Source organism: Phascolarctos cinereus, unplaced genomic scaffold (genome assembly GCF_003287225.1).
Source record: "Phascolarctos cinereus isolate Bilbo 61053 unplaced genomic scaffold, phaCin_HiC Scaffold_726;HRSCAF=1367, whole genome shotgun sequence".
Lineage (NCBI taxonomy): Eukaryota > Metazoa > Chordata > Mammalia > Diprotodontia > Phascolarctidae > Phascolarctos > Phascolarctos cinereus.
In genome coordinates this window covers 420,750,370-420,761,558 of record NW_027556098.1, presented here as the reverse complement: position 1 = coordinate 420,761,558, position 11,189 = coordinate 420,750,370, and positions in this window count along the sequence as shown.

Here is an 11,189-nt window from a genome sequence, read left to right as displayed (position 1 = left end):
CCAGCGTCCCCACCCCTGCCTCTGACCCAGCCAGCATCCGGGGCTTCTGTCCCCCTGCCCCCGACCACCAGACCCCTGCCCTCCCTTACTGACCCCTGCTGAGGGTCTGAGAGTGTCGGGCTGGACTCTGGTCCCCTCCGGAGTTTGAAGGCAGGCTGGGGGGTGGGCGAAGAGGAAGGGGATGCTCCCTGCTTACTTCCAAGATTCATTCGTTCTCCAGACTCCAGACTCCACCCGCTTTCCCCCAGTGTTGTTACCCTCGGGGAGCCTTCCCGGGGACGGGGGTGGGGTGGGGGGGGCGCTGTTTCCAAGGAAGCCGAGTCCCCAGCCTTCTCTGATTTTGGGGGCTGGGACCCCTGGCTGCTCATGTGCTCCTGCTATAGTCGGCAAAAGTACATGAAGTGCCTGCTGTGTGCAGGTGCTAGGCCAGGCCAGAGTGATACCAAAAAGGCTAAAAGATTGCCTGGCCACAGGAGCTCCCATTCTAACAGGAGATACATCATGGAAATGATATCTGTCTGTCTGTCTGTCTGTGTCTTTGTGGGTGAGTGTGTCTAGAGAGAGGATGGGAGGTTATCTCAGGGGGATGGCATCAAGAGCTGGGGTGACAGGGAGAGACCTCCAGGAGGGGGGACCTAAGCTGAGTCCTACAGGGAACCCAGGGAGGGAGGGGCCAAGCATTCTTGCTGCTCTCCCAGGTCACTAACGGCTCTTCCTGCTTTCCCTCTGCAGCCTGTGACTGTCCATCCTCCTCTTCTCCCACTTCTCCTATCTGTCTGACCCGTCCTTCTCCAGGTCCTCTGCCTGGTCTTCATCCAGGTCACACCCACTAAATCTGTGACCAAGGATGTCCCACCCCACTCTGCTCTGGATCCTCTTCTCCCTCTTCCACTTCACCGGGGGGATCTCATCAGCTCCCAGGGATCAGTGATCATCTCCACGCTGAGCATTCTCAGATCTCCTCATCCAGCTCTTCCCTCTCTGCTGACCTCCCATCTCACATCCCTTAGGTGCCTCTGGGACATCTCCAACTGGATGTCCTGTAGCCATCTTATACTCAACATGTCAAAGACTGAAGTCATCATCTTCTCCCCCCAACCCTCCCCTCTTCCCTATTACCACCACCACCCCCAGTCCCCCAGGCTCACAGCCTAGGTGTCCTGCTTAACTCCTCAGTCCCTTATCTTTGGCTGTTCCCCACCGCCAACATCCAACTCTTGTCCAAGCCTGGTGACTTCACCTCAGCAGCATCTCTCCAATATCCCCTTCTCTCCTGTGACTCAGCCCCCACCCTGGGCAGACCCTCATCACCTCACATCTGGACTATTGCAGTAGCTGCTGGGAGATCTGCCCACCTCCAGTCCATAATCCTTTCAGCTGTCAAAATGAGCTTCCTAAAACGCAGATCTAACAGTGTCACCCTCCCACTCAGCTAACTGCAGTGGCTCCCTATTGCCTGCAGGAGCAAACACAGAATCTTCTGTTTGGAGTCCAAAGCTCTCCAAAGCCCCCTCTCCCTTTCCAGTCCTCTTCCACCTTAGGCCAGCGCGCCCCCCCCCCCAGTGACACTTGATCTGGTGACACTGCCCTCCTGGCTGTTCCTCACACAGCGCCCTCCATCTCCCACCTCCTGGCACTTTCTCTGGCCGTTCCCCATGCCTGGGACACTCACCCTCATCTTGTTCTCTTGGTTTCCTTCCTGTCTCAGCTAAGATCTCACCTTCTCCAGCAAGTCTTTTGTTATTGTTGTTCAGTTGTTTTCAGTTGTGTTGGACTAGACCCCATTTGGGGTTTTCTTGGCCAAGATATCGGAGGAGTGGTTTGCCACTTCCTTCTCCGGCTCATTTTACTGATAAGGAAACTGAGGCAGACAGAGGTTAAGTGACTTTCCCAGGGGCATCAGTGTCTGAGGCCAGATCTGAGCTCAGGTCTTGCTGACTCCAGGCCAGTGCTCTATCCATGGTACCACCTGGCTGGCCGGACTTTCTGTTATTGTCCAGTTGTTTTCAGTCATTTTCAACCTTTTAGTTGTATTGTGTTGTTCGGTGAATTTCAGCCTTTCCAATGCCCCTTAATTCTAAAGCCTTTCTTGTGTTAGTTATCTCCACTTATATCAAATGTCACATCAAAAGTGAACAATAAAGGTGATTATATCCGAGAAATAGGGAGAATACCTTCAAGAAAACTATCAGAATTAGATTTATTATTTTAAAATTCACAGCCATGAAATAAAATGAGTATATTACATGTGTGTATGTATACATACACATGTATATAATATATATACACACACACATATATAATAAGAAAAAGGATTGCACATGAAATAATTTGTACTATTTATTGCTTGTTTTCATTTTGAAACAGTAAAAAATTCAATATGTCACTTTCCAAATTGTCCTGATGCCCTTGTCTGTACTCCATATACTGTAACTTCAGAAAGACTTGAGGAAGAAGGCACACCTGTTTCCAGCTCTCTCCTTTGCCAAATCAGCTATAGAGAGTCAAACATCGCAATTATCCCAACAGGAAAACACATCTCACTTAAAATGAGACCAGATTAGAATTTCATTTTAGGACAAAATCAAATCAGATCTAGATCCATGACCACAAATGGCATCATATAGCTCCTCCTCATGATCGGGGACCTCTTCCCTTCGGTGCTAGCTACTCCTGTACACTTGGGAGAGAGCGATAGGATGGAGAGCGGCATCCCAATTACTCTTGATTCAGCATGTTGAATCCAGCGCCTCCCTTTGTCAGGAAGCAGGTAGAAAAGAGTCCTGTGGGATAGCGGTTGGTCATACAACAATCAGAGTTGTGACAGCTTTCTAACTTGCTGGTCTTGACAATGTTGTTATTGTCACCAAGTACTCCCTTGATGCTACTCATCTCACTCTGCAACCATTCACTTGCCAGGTTTCAATGAAATTGCCTGTTTTGTGGCACATTCGTATTCAAATCCATTTATATACCAGGCTTTATTCAGCTGTCACCCTGTTATAAGACATGACACCTTAATTTCCAGTTGTTATCCTTAAAGGAGCTATAAGAAATATTTACATGTATTTGGGTCCTCTTCTATTCTTTGATTTAAGGGAATATGCCCTCTAGTGGTATCACTGAGTCAGAGGGGAAACACAAGTCAGTGATTTTGGGAGCTTCACACCTTCATCAACAAGGAACTGATTAATTTGCCTATTTTCTCACAGCCTTTCCAATCCTTGTTATCATTGCCAATTTGAGTGAGAGGTGGAACCTCACATATGGCTTAATTTATATCTGATTATTCGTAATTTTGATCAATTTCCTTAAGCTTTTTTAAACGTAATATTATTTTTAAATATATTTATTTCTTCCTCTCTTACCTGCCATCTTACAGGTGAAAAGGAAAGTAAAAAGACTTTCATTACAAATATGCAATGAAAAAAAAATTCCTTCCAATATCTGTTATTTTCATTTCATTATCACCTTTGCCGATCTGATAAACTTTCTAATTATTATTGATCTGCATTAATGATAACAGATGTGGAGCATTTTCCCATGGGATTGTTGATCACTTGTATTTCCTCCTTTGCAAACTGCCTATTCCGAGCTTTTGATCATAGGTCTATTGGGGGATGGCTTGTTTTCATAAATCTGTAACCAGTCTTTATATACCTTGGGTATGATGTTTTTATCAAGGAAATTTGCTACACATCTTTTCCCCAGTTAATTGCTTCTTTAGAACTAAGATGAATTAGATTTATTATATGATACAATGGGACATCTTAATTTTCTGTGATCTTTTTAATCCCTTGTTTGGTGATGAACTCTTTCCTTACCAATAATTGCAAAATATATCTTCTTCATGGTTCTTATAATTTACTTGAGGTGACCCTTTGGTCTAAGTTATGTATCCATTTAGAGCCAATCTGGTATACAGTATGAGATGTTGATCTACACTGAGTTTCTGCCAGACTGCTTCCTAGTTTTGGGGCTATTGGGGTTTTTTTAATTTGCTTTTTATTTTAGCATTTTGTAGTGATTGCTAAGTCCTGGCCCTGTAGTTGGAGGTATTGGATTTATTAAAATACAGGGTCACAACATTCATTTTCTTTTTAAAATTTATTTTTATTATTTTCAGTTACAAATTCCATTTCTTCCCTTGCCCCCTCACCCACCTATTCAAATGGTAAGTAATATAATACTCTTTATGTATATGAAATCATATAAAACATTTCTTTATTAACCATGTTCTGAGGAGTGGAGGGGGGTCTAGGAAGTAAGAAAAAATAAAGAGAAAAAGTTAAAATCTGTGCTCTGAGTTTATGAATTCACTAACCTCATGCAGATTGAATTTTTCATCATGAATTCCTTGGAGCTGTGGTGAATCATTTCACTGATCGGTTACTAAGTCTTTCACAGTTGATCATCATTACAATACTGCTGTTACTGTGAACATTTTTATCCTGGTTCTGCTCACTTTACGTTGCATCCGTTCATATAAGTCCTACCAGCATTTTTTGGAAACCATTTATTTCCTTCATTATTTCTTATGCCACACTATTTCATCACATTCTTATACCATAAATTATTCAGCCATCCTCCAATTGATACGCATTCACTCAGTTTCCAAATCTTTGCTACCACAAAAAGAGCTGCTTAGAAATATTTTTTATAGCCCCTTAGGCATACTTCCAAATCCTTCTCCAGATTGATTGGACTAATTCACAACTCCACCAACAATGGATTAGTGTATCGCCTTTCCCACATCCTTAACAGCATTTATCATTTTTCCTTTTCTGTCATCTTAGCCAATCTCATGGGTGTGAGGTGATTTTCACAGTTGTTTTCATATGTGTTTCTCTAATTATTAGTGATCTAGACCATTTTTTTCATATCATTATTAATAGTGTGGATTTTGTGATCTAAAAAATGCCTGTTTATATCCTCTGACCATTTGTCAACTGAGGAATATATAAATTTGGCTCAGTTCTCTACATATCTGAAAAAGTTTCCTAACTTTTTTTTCTCATTTTCCAAATTTTCTTCTAATTGTGGCTGCATTGGTTTTGTTTGTATAAAAAAACTTTTAATTTTATGTAATCAAAATTACCCATTTTATCTTCTGAGAATTTCTAGCTCTTGTTTGGTAGACCTGACAGGTAGTTTCTTCCAGGGTCTAATAATTTGCTTATGATTATCACCATTTGTCTAAATTGCCCTGCCGCTTTGACCTTATCTTGGTGTACAGCATAAGATGTTGGACAATGCCCACTTCTGCCAGACTACTTTCCAGGTTCCTAAGTGGTTTTTGTTAGAGTGGGTTCTTTCCCCAACAGCTGAGATTTCGGGGTTAATCAAACACAAGCTTACTGGGCTCATTTGCTTCTATAGATTGTGTATTTGGCCTATTCCACTGATCAACCCAGCTATTTCTTATCTAGTAACAAATTGTTTTGATGACTATAGTGCTGTGGTATAGTTTAAGGTCTAGTATTGCTAGGCCACACCCCACCCTCTATTCCCTTCTTCTTCTTCTTGCCCTTTTGTTCCTACAGATGAATTTTATTTCATTTTTATAGCCCTACAAATTCTTGAGTAGTTTGATTGGTGTGGTACTGGATAAGTAAATTAATTTCAGTAATGTCATTATTATTTATTGACTTGGCCTATCCATGAGCAATTGATATTTCTCCAATTCTTTAGCCCTTGTCTTTGTGTGATTATTTTGTGATTGTGTTCAGAGTTCCTGTATCTTAGCAGTATTTTATATTATCTGCATTTATTTCAAATGGAATTTCTCTATTTCTTCCTGCTGTGTTTTGTTGGTAACATATAAAAATGCTAATAATTTCTGTGGTTTTATTTGTATCCTACAACCTTACTAAAGTTGCTGTTTTGACTAGTTTTTTAGTAGAGTCTAGTGTTTTCTTATTGAGCCATATCATCTGCAAAAAGTCATTCTTTTCTTTTCTCGTTGCCTATGCTTACTCCTTCAATTTTTTTATTTTATTGCTACATCTAGCATTTCTAGTACAATATTCAATGATAATGGTGATAATGGATTTCTTTGTTTCACCCTTGATATTATTGGAAAGGATTCTAGTTTATGCCTATTACCAGATAATACTTAACATTGGTTTTTGATAAGTACTGCTTAGCATTTTAAGAAATTTTCCATTTATTCCTATGCTTTATATTATTTTTAATAGGAATTGGTGTTTTGTCAAAAATTATTTTGTCTAAAACTTTTTTTTTGCATCTGTTGATACAATGATGTGATTTTTGATGTTTTTATTGTTGATGTGATCACCTTTATGGTTTTCCTAATATTGAATGAGCCCTGCATTCCTGGCATAAATGTAGCCTTTTCATAGTGTATGATCTTTGTGATACATTGCTGTAATCATCTCGCCAGTATTTTACTTAAAATTTTTACAGGAATATTCATTAGGAAAATTAGTCTATATTTTCTTTCAGCTTTTTAACTCCCTGGTTTAAGTACCAAAACCATGGTTGTATCATAGAAGAAATTTGACAAGACTATTTTAAAACAATTAACATACATAGGAATTGTTCTTTAAACATTTGCTAGAATTCACTTGTAAATCCATCTAGTACTGGGGTTCTTTCCTTAGGGAGCTACTTTATGACTTGTTTAATTTTTCTTTCCTAATATAACTATTTAAAATACTCTATTTCCTCTCCTATTAATCTGAGCAATTTCTGTTTTGTTTTGTTTTTTTCATTTAGACTGTAAGTTAAATTGGCATGTAACTCCTAATGCTTTAATTTCATCTTCATTGGTTGTATTTCACATTTCATTTTTTTGATGAGTAATTTGGTTCCTCTATTTTAAATCAAATTAGCCAATTTTTGTTTTATAATTTTTATTATTACAATGCTTTTTTTTTGCTTTCAATTTTATTAATCCCTCTTTTGATTCTGTCTTGGTGTTTAATTGGAGATTTTTCATTTGTTGCTTTTAGAATTTTTTTTCTTGCAAACCCAATTCATTGAACTGTTCTTTCTATCTTCTATTGAAATAAATGTTCAGAGACATAAATTTTCCCCTAAGTACTGCTTTGATTATATCCTACAAATTTTGATATATTGTCTCACTGTCATTATCTTCCACGAAACTATTGCTTTTATGTCTTGTTCTTGGATCAACTCATTCATTGGGATTAGATTATTTAATTTCTACTTAATTTTAAATTTAGGCTTCCAAGGCCCTTTACTGGATATGATTTTTGCCTTATCATTCCCCCAAAATGTACTTTATATTTATGCTTGTCTGCATTTGTTGTACATTTTTCTGCCCTAATACATGCTCATTTTTTGTTAAGATGCTAGGTATAGCTGAGAAGTCAATATACTCCATTCTATTCTTATTCAAATTTCTCCAGAAGTCTGTCATATCTAGCTTTTCCAAAATTCATTTACTTAATTCTTTTTTATTTTAGTCAGATTTATTCAGACCTGAAAGAAGTAAAATGATATGCCTCACTAGTTTTGCTGTTTATATTTGCTACTGTAACTCATTTAACTTTTCCTTCAAGAATTTGGAAGCTCTGCCATTTGGTGCATGTTCAATAGTGACAATTAATTCATTGTCTATGCTACCTTTCAGCAAGATGTATTTTCCTTCATTATCTTTTTAAATGATGGCTATTTTTGCTTTGTCTGAGATCATGATTGCAATTTCTTTCTTTTTCACTCTAGCTGAAGCAAAATAAATTCTTCTCCCATCTGCTATTTTGACCCTATGAACATCTATTTGAAGGGTCTCTCTTATAAACAATATAATGTTGGATTCTGGTTTCTCATCTATCCTGCTATCTATTTTCTTCCATGTTATGGGTGAATTCATCACCCATTTACAGTTGTAATCGCTAACTGTGCATGTCCCTCCACCTTATTCTCTTGTATTTATCTGTCACCTTTTTACCCTGTTCCCTTCTCACAAAGCCTGTTCTGCTTCTGATCTTTAACCCTAATTTACCTGAACATAATACACTCTCTTATCCCTGCTTTCTTTTAGCCCCTTTGCCTCCCATTTACCCAACTGTGGGTACATGTACACACAGACACAGACACACAGACACACACATACATATGTACATTTCTCACTTTGAAGCAGTTCAGTTTTCCCACCATTGTAAAAATTCTTCCTTGCACACCTCTTTCATATGAGAAAATTTTCCCTATTCTTTCTCTCCCTTCTGCTCTCTCCCACTGCATCCCTCTTTCTCACTCTTCCATTCTTCTTTTGAGATCCCAGCACTTAGATCCCTGTAAGTAGTCTCCTAACTATTTTATGATCATAAAGGTCTTAGGGGATACGTGTATCATCTTCCCACATGATAATGTAAACACTTTAATCTTTTCAAGTCCTTTACATTTTCTCACTCATGTTTACCTTTCTTATGCTTCTCTTGAGTTTGTTTTCAAATGTCAAATTTCCTGTTTAGCTCTAGACTCTTTGGGAAAGCATAAAAGTTTTCTAAATATCTATCTATTTCTAAACATCTATTTCCCCCCATAGGATTATACTGAGTTTTGCTGGGTAGTTTATTCTCAGTTTTAATCCTACCTCTTTTTTTCCTTCTGGAATATCACATTCCAAACTTAACAGTCCTTAAAAGTAATGGATGCTAAATCTTATATGATTTCCAATTGTAGCTGGATGGTATTTGAATTCTGGCTTTCTGGTTACTTGCAGTACTTTCTCCTTGACCTAAGAATTCTGGATTTTATTTAGAATATTCCTGGGAGTTTTCATTTTGAGATTCCTTTCAGGAAATGATCAGTAGATCTTTGAATTTCTACTTTGCCCTCAAATTGTAAGATATCTGAGCAGTTTTCCTTTATAATTTCTTGAAATATTATGTCTAAGCTCTTTTTTTTATACCATGGCTTTCAGATAATTTTCAATAACATATTTCTATAATATAATAATTTACAATTTATTTATTTATAATATAATAATTTATAATCCAATAACTTTTTAAAAAAATCTCTCCATTACTTCAATTCATGTTTTCTTCTATTTTTTAGTTTCTGAATTTTTTATTGTTTTTTGATATCTCGTGGAATTCTTTGCTTCTACTTGACCACTTCTAATATTCTTTTGCTTTTTTTTTTTTGGTGAGGCAATCGGGGTTAAATGACTTGCCCAGGGCCACACAGCTAGTAAGTGTCAATTAAGTGTCAAGTGTCTGAGGCCAGATTTGAACTCAGGTCCTCCTGACTCCAAGGCTGGAGCTCTATCCACTGCCCCCCAATACTAATTTTTAAGGAGTTATTTTCTTAAGTGAAGTATTGTATCTCTCTTACCATTTGGCCAATTCTTATTTTTAAGGAATTTTTTCCAGTATTTTTTGTGCTTCTTTTACTAAGCTGCTTATTCTGCTGCCATAATTTTCTTCCATTGTTTTTATTTCTTTTCCCAATTTTTCCTCTACCATTCTTATTTGATTTTTAAAATCTTCATTTGTTCCTTTCTTCAGTTTTTCCAAAAGTTCTTGTTGGATCATGTCCAATATGCATTTTTCTTTGAGGCTTTGCTTCTAGATGTTTTCAGGTCATTGTTACCTTCTGTATTTTGGTCTCAAGCTTCCCTGTCACCATAGTAGCTACTTATTGTCAGGGGGTTTTATTATTATTATTATTATTTTTATTATTTGCTCATTCTTCCAGCCCATTTCTTGACTTTTCTCTTCATGCTAGGGTTGGGTTCTGCTCACCACTGGGGTGGATGTTTGGCCTGAGCTTCTATCTTTTAAGCTCTGCTGCTTTTGCTGTTAGGGTTATGAGCTTGTGGTATGTATGAGTTTTTAGTGCTTCCAAAATAGTGTGATTCAGGAAAAGGTTGGATCACTGCTCTCTTGGTCTGTGCTCAGGTCCTTACACAGAGAGAGCCTCTGGTCTCTTGCAACCTTGACTGTACCTCTCCAACCTGAAACTCTGACCATGAACTGGTTAATGGGTGACAGGGCTGCCAAATGTTTCTTGATCCTGTGCCCAATACTAGCACAGCAGTGCCCTGGCATCTCTTTCTGACCAAGTATACAGTCCTCTTACCACCCCAGCGCTTCTGCCTCTGTTGCTGTTGCCTCCAAAGTCCAAAGCTAATGTCAATTCCAGTGCATCATGCACCCAGTCAGGTCCCACTTCAGTGTACACACACCTTTCTTTATGACTTCCTAAGACACCCTGGGCTACAAAAATGATTCACTGAGATTTTTGTTCTCTCTTTTGCTCATTATTTGTTTTAAATGCATTTGTTGTTTAAGTTGTTAAAGATAGGTGTATCGCAAGATCTAGGCAAGCACACTGGTCTCGGTCCACTATCTTGTCTCTAGCCTCCATTTGTTTTTTAATAGTCTGCAACTGATCTGCTCAATTTCTCAGGATTTGTATTTATAAGTACTTCAAAATTGTTTGTGCTGTAGTTTCAGCTTTGGTCCTGCTAGGCCTCCATCCCAGAATACTGAAAGAGACTATGGAAAGAGACAATGAATACACGTTTCATGGGAACACAGTTAGATTTGGAAAGGACCATAGAAGCCACTGAGGTCAACGTCTTCACTTTAGAGATAAGTAAATTGAGGCACAGAGAGATTGCTCCTTGCCCAGAGTTACAAAGCTAGAGAGCATGAGGAAAGATCTGAACCCAAGTCTTCCTGACTCTAACCCAAAAGCCTTCTCATTACAACATACTTCCTTCTTCTACACTTTTTTGAATATCAATTTGATTAGAGAAGTGACGAAACCGTTCATATCTTTGAGACAATGACTCTACCATGAGACTCATGACCCAAGGAATAATAACAATAAGAATAATTCATAAATAATAATACCTAGCATTTAAATAGTGATTTAATGCTTACAAAACACTTTACAGGAATCATCTCATTCTGTCCTCACATTAACCCTAACAGGTAGATTTTATTAGTGTATATATTCTACTGATGGGGAAAACTGAGGCAGTAAAAGATTAAATAATCTGCCCAGAGTCACACAGATAGTAAGTGTCAGAGACTGGATTTGAACTCAGGTCTTGTGGCTCCAGAAGCGGTACTCTATCCACTGTGCCACCTACCATCCTAAAGAAATCATCACAGGAATAAGCATTCAATGCTTAATAAAATATTTATACCATAATTTTTGTTTCAACAAAGAATAGGAAACAGGTGAAT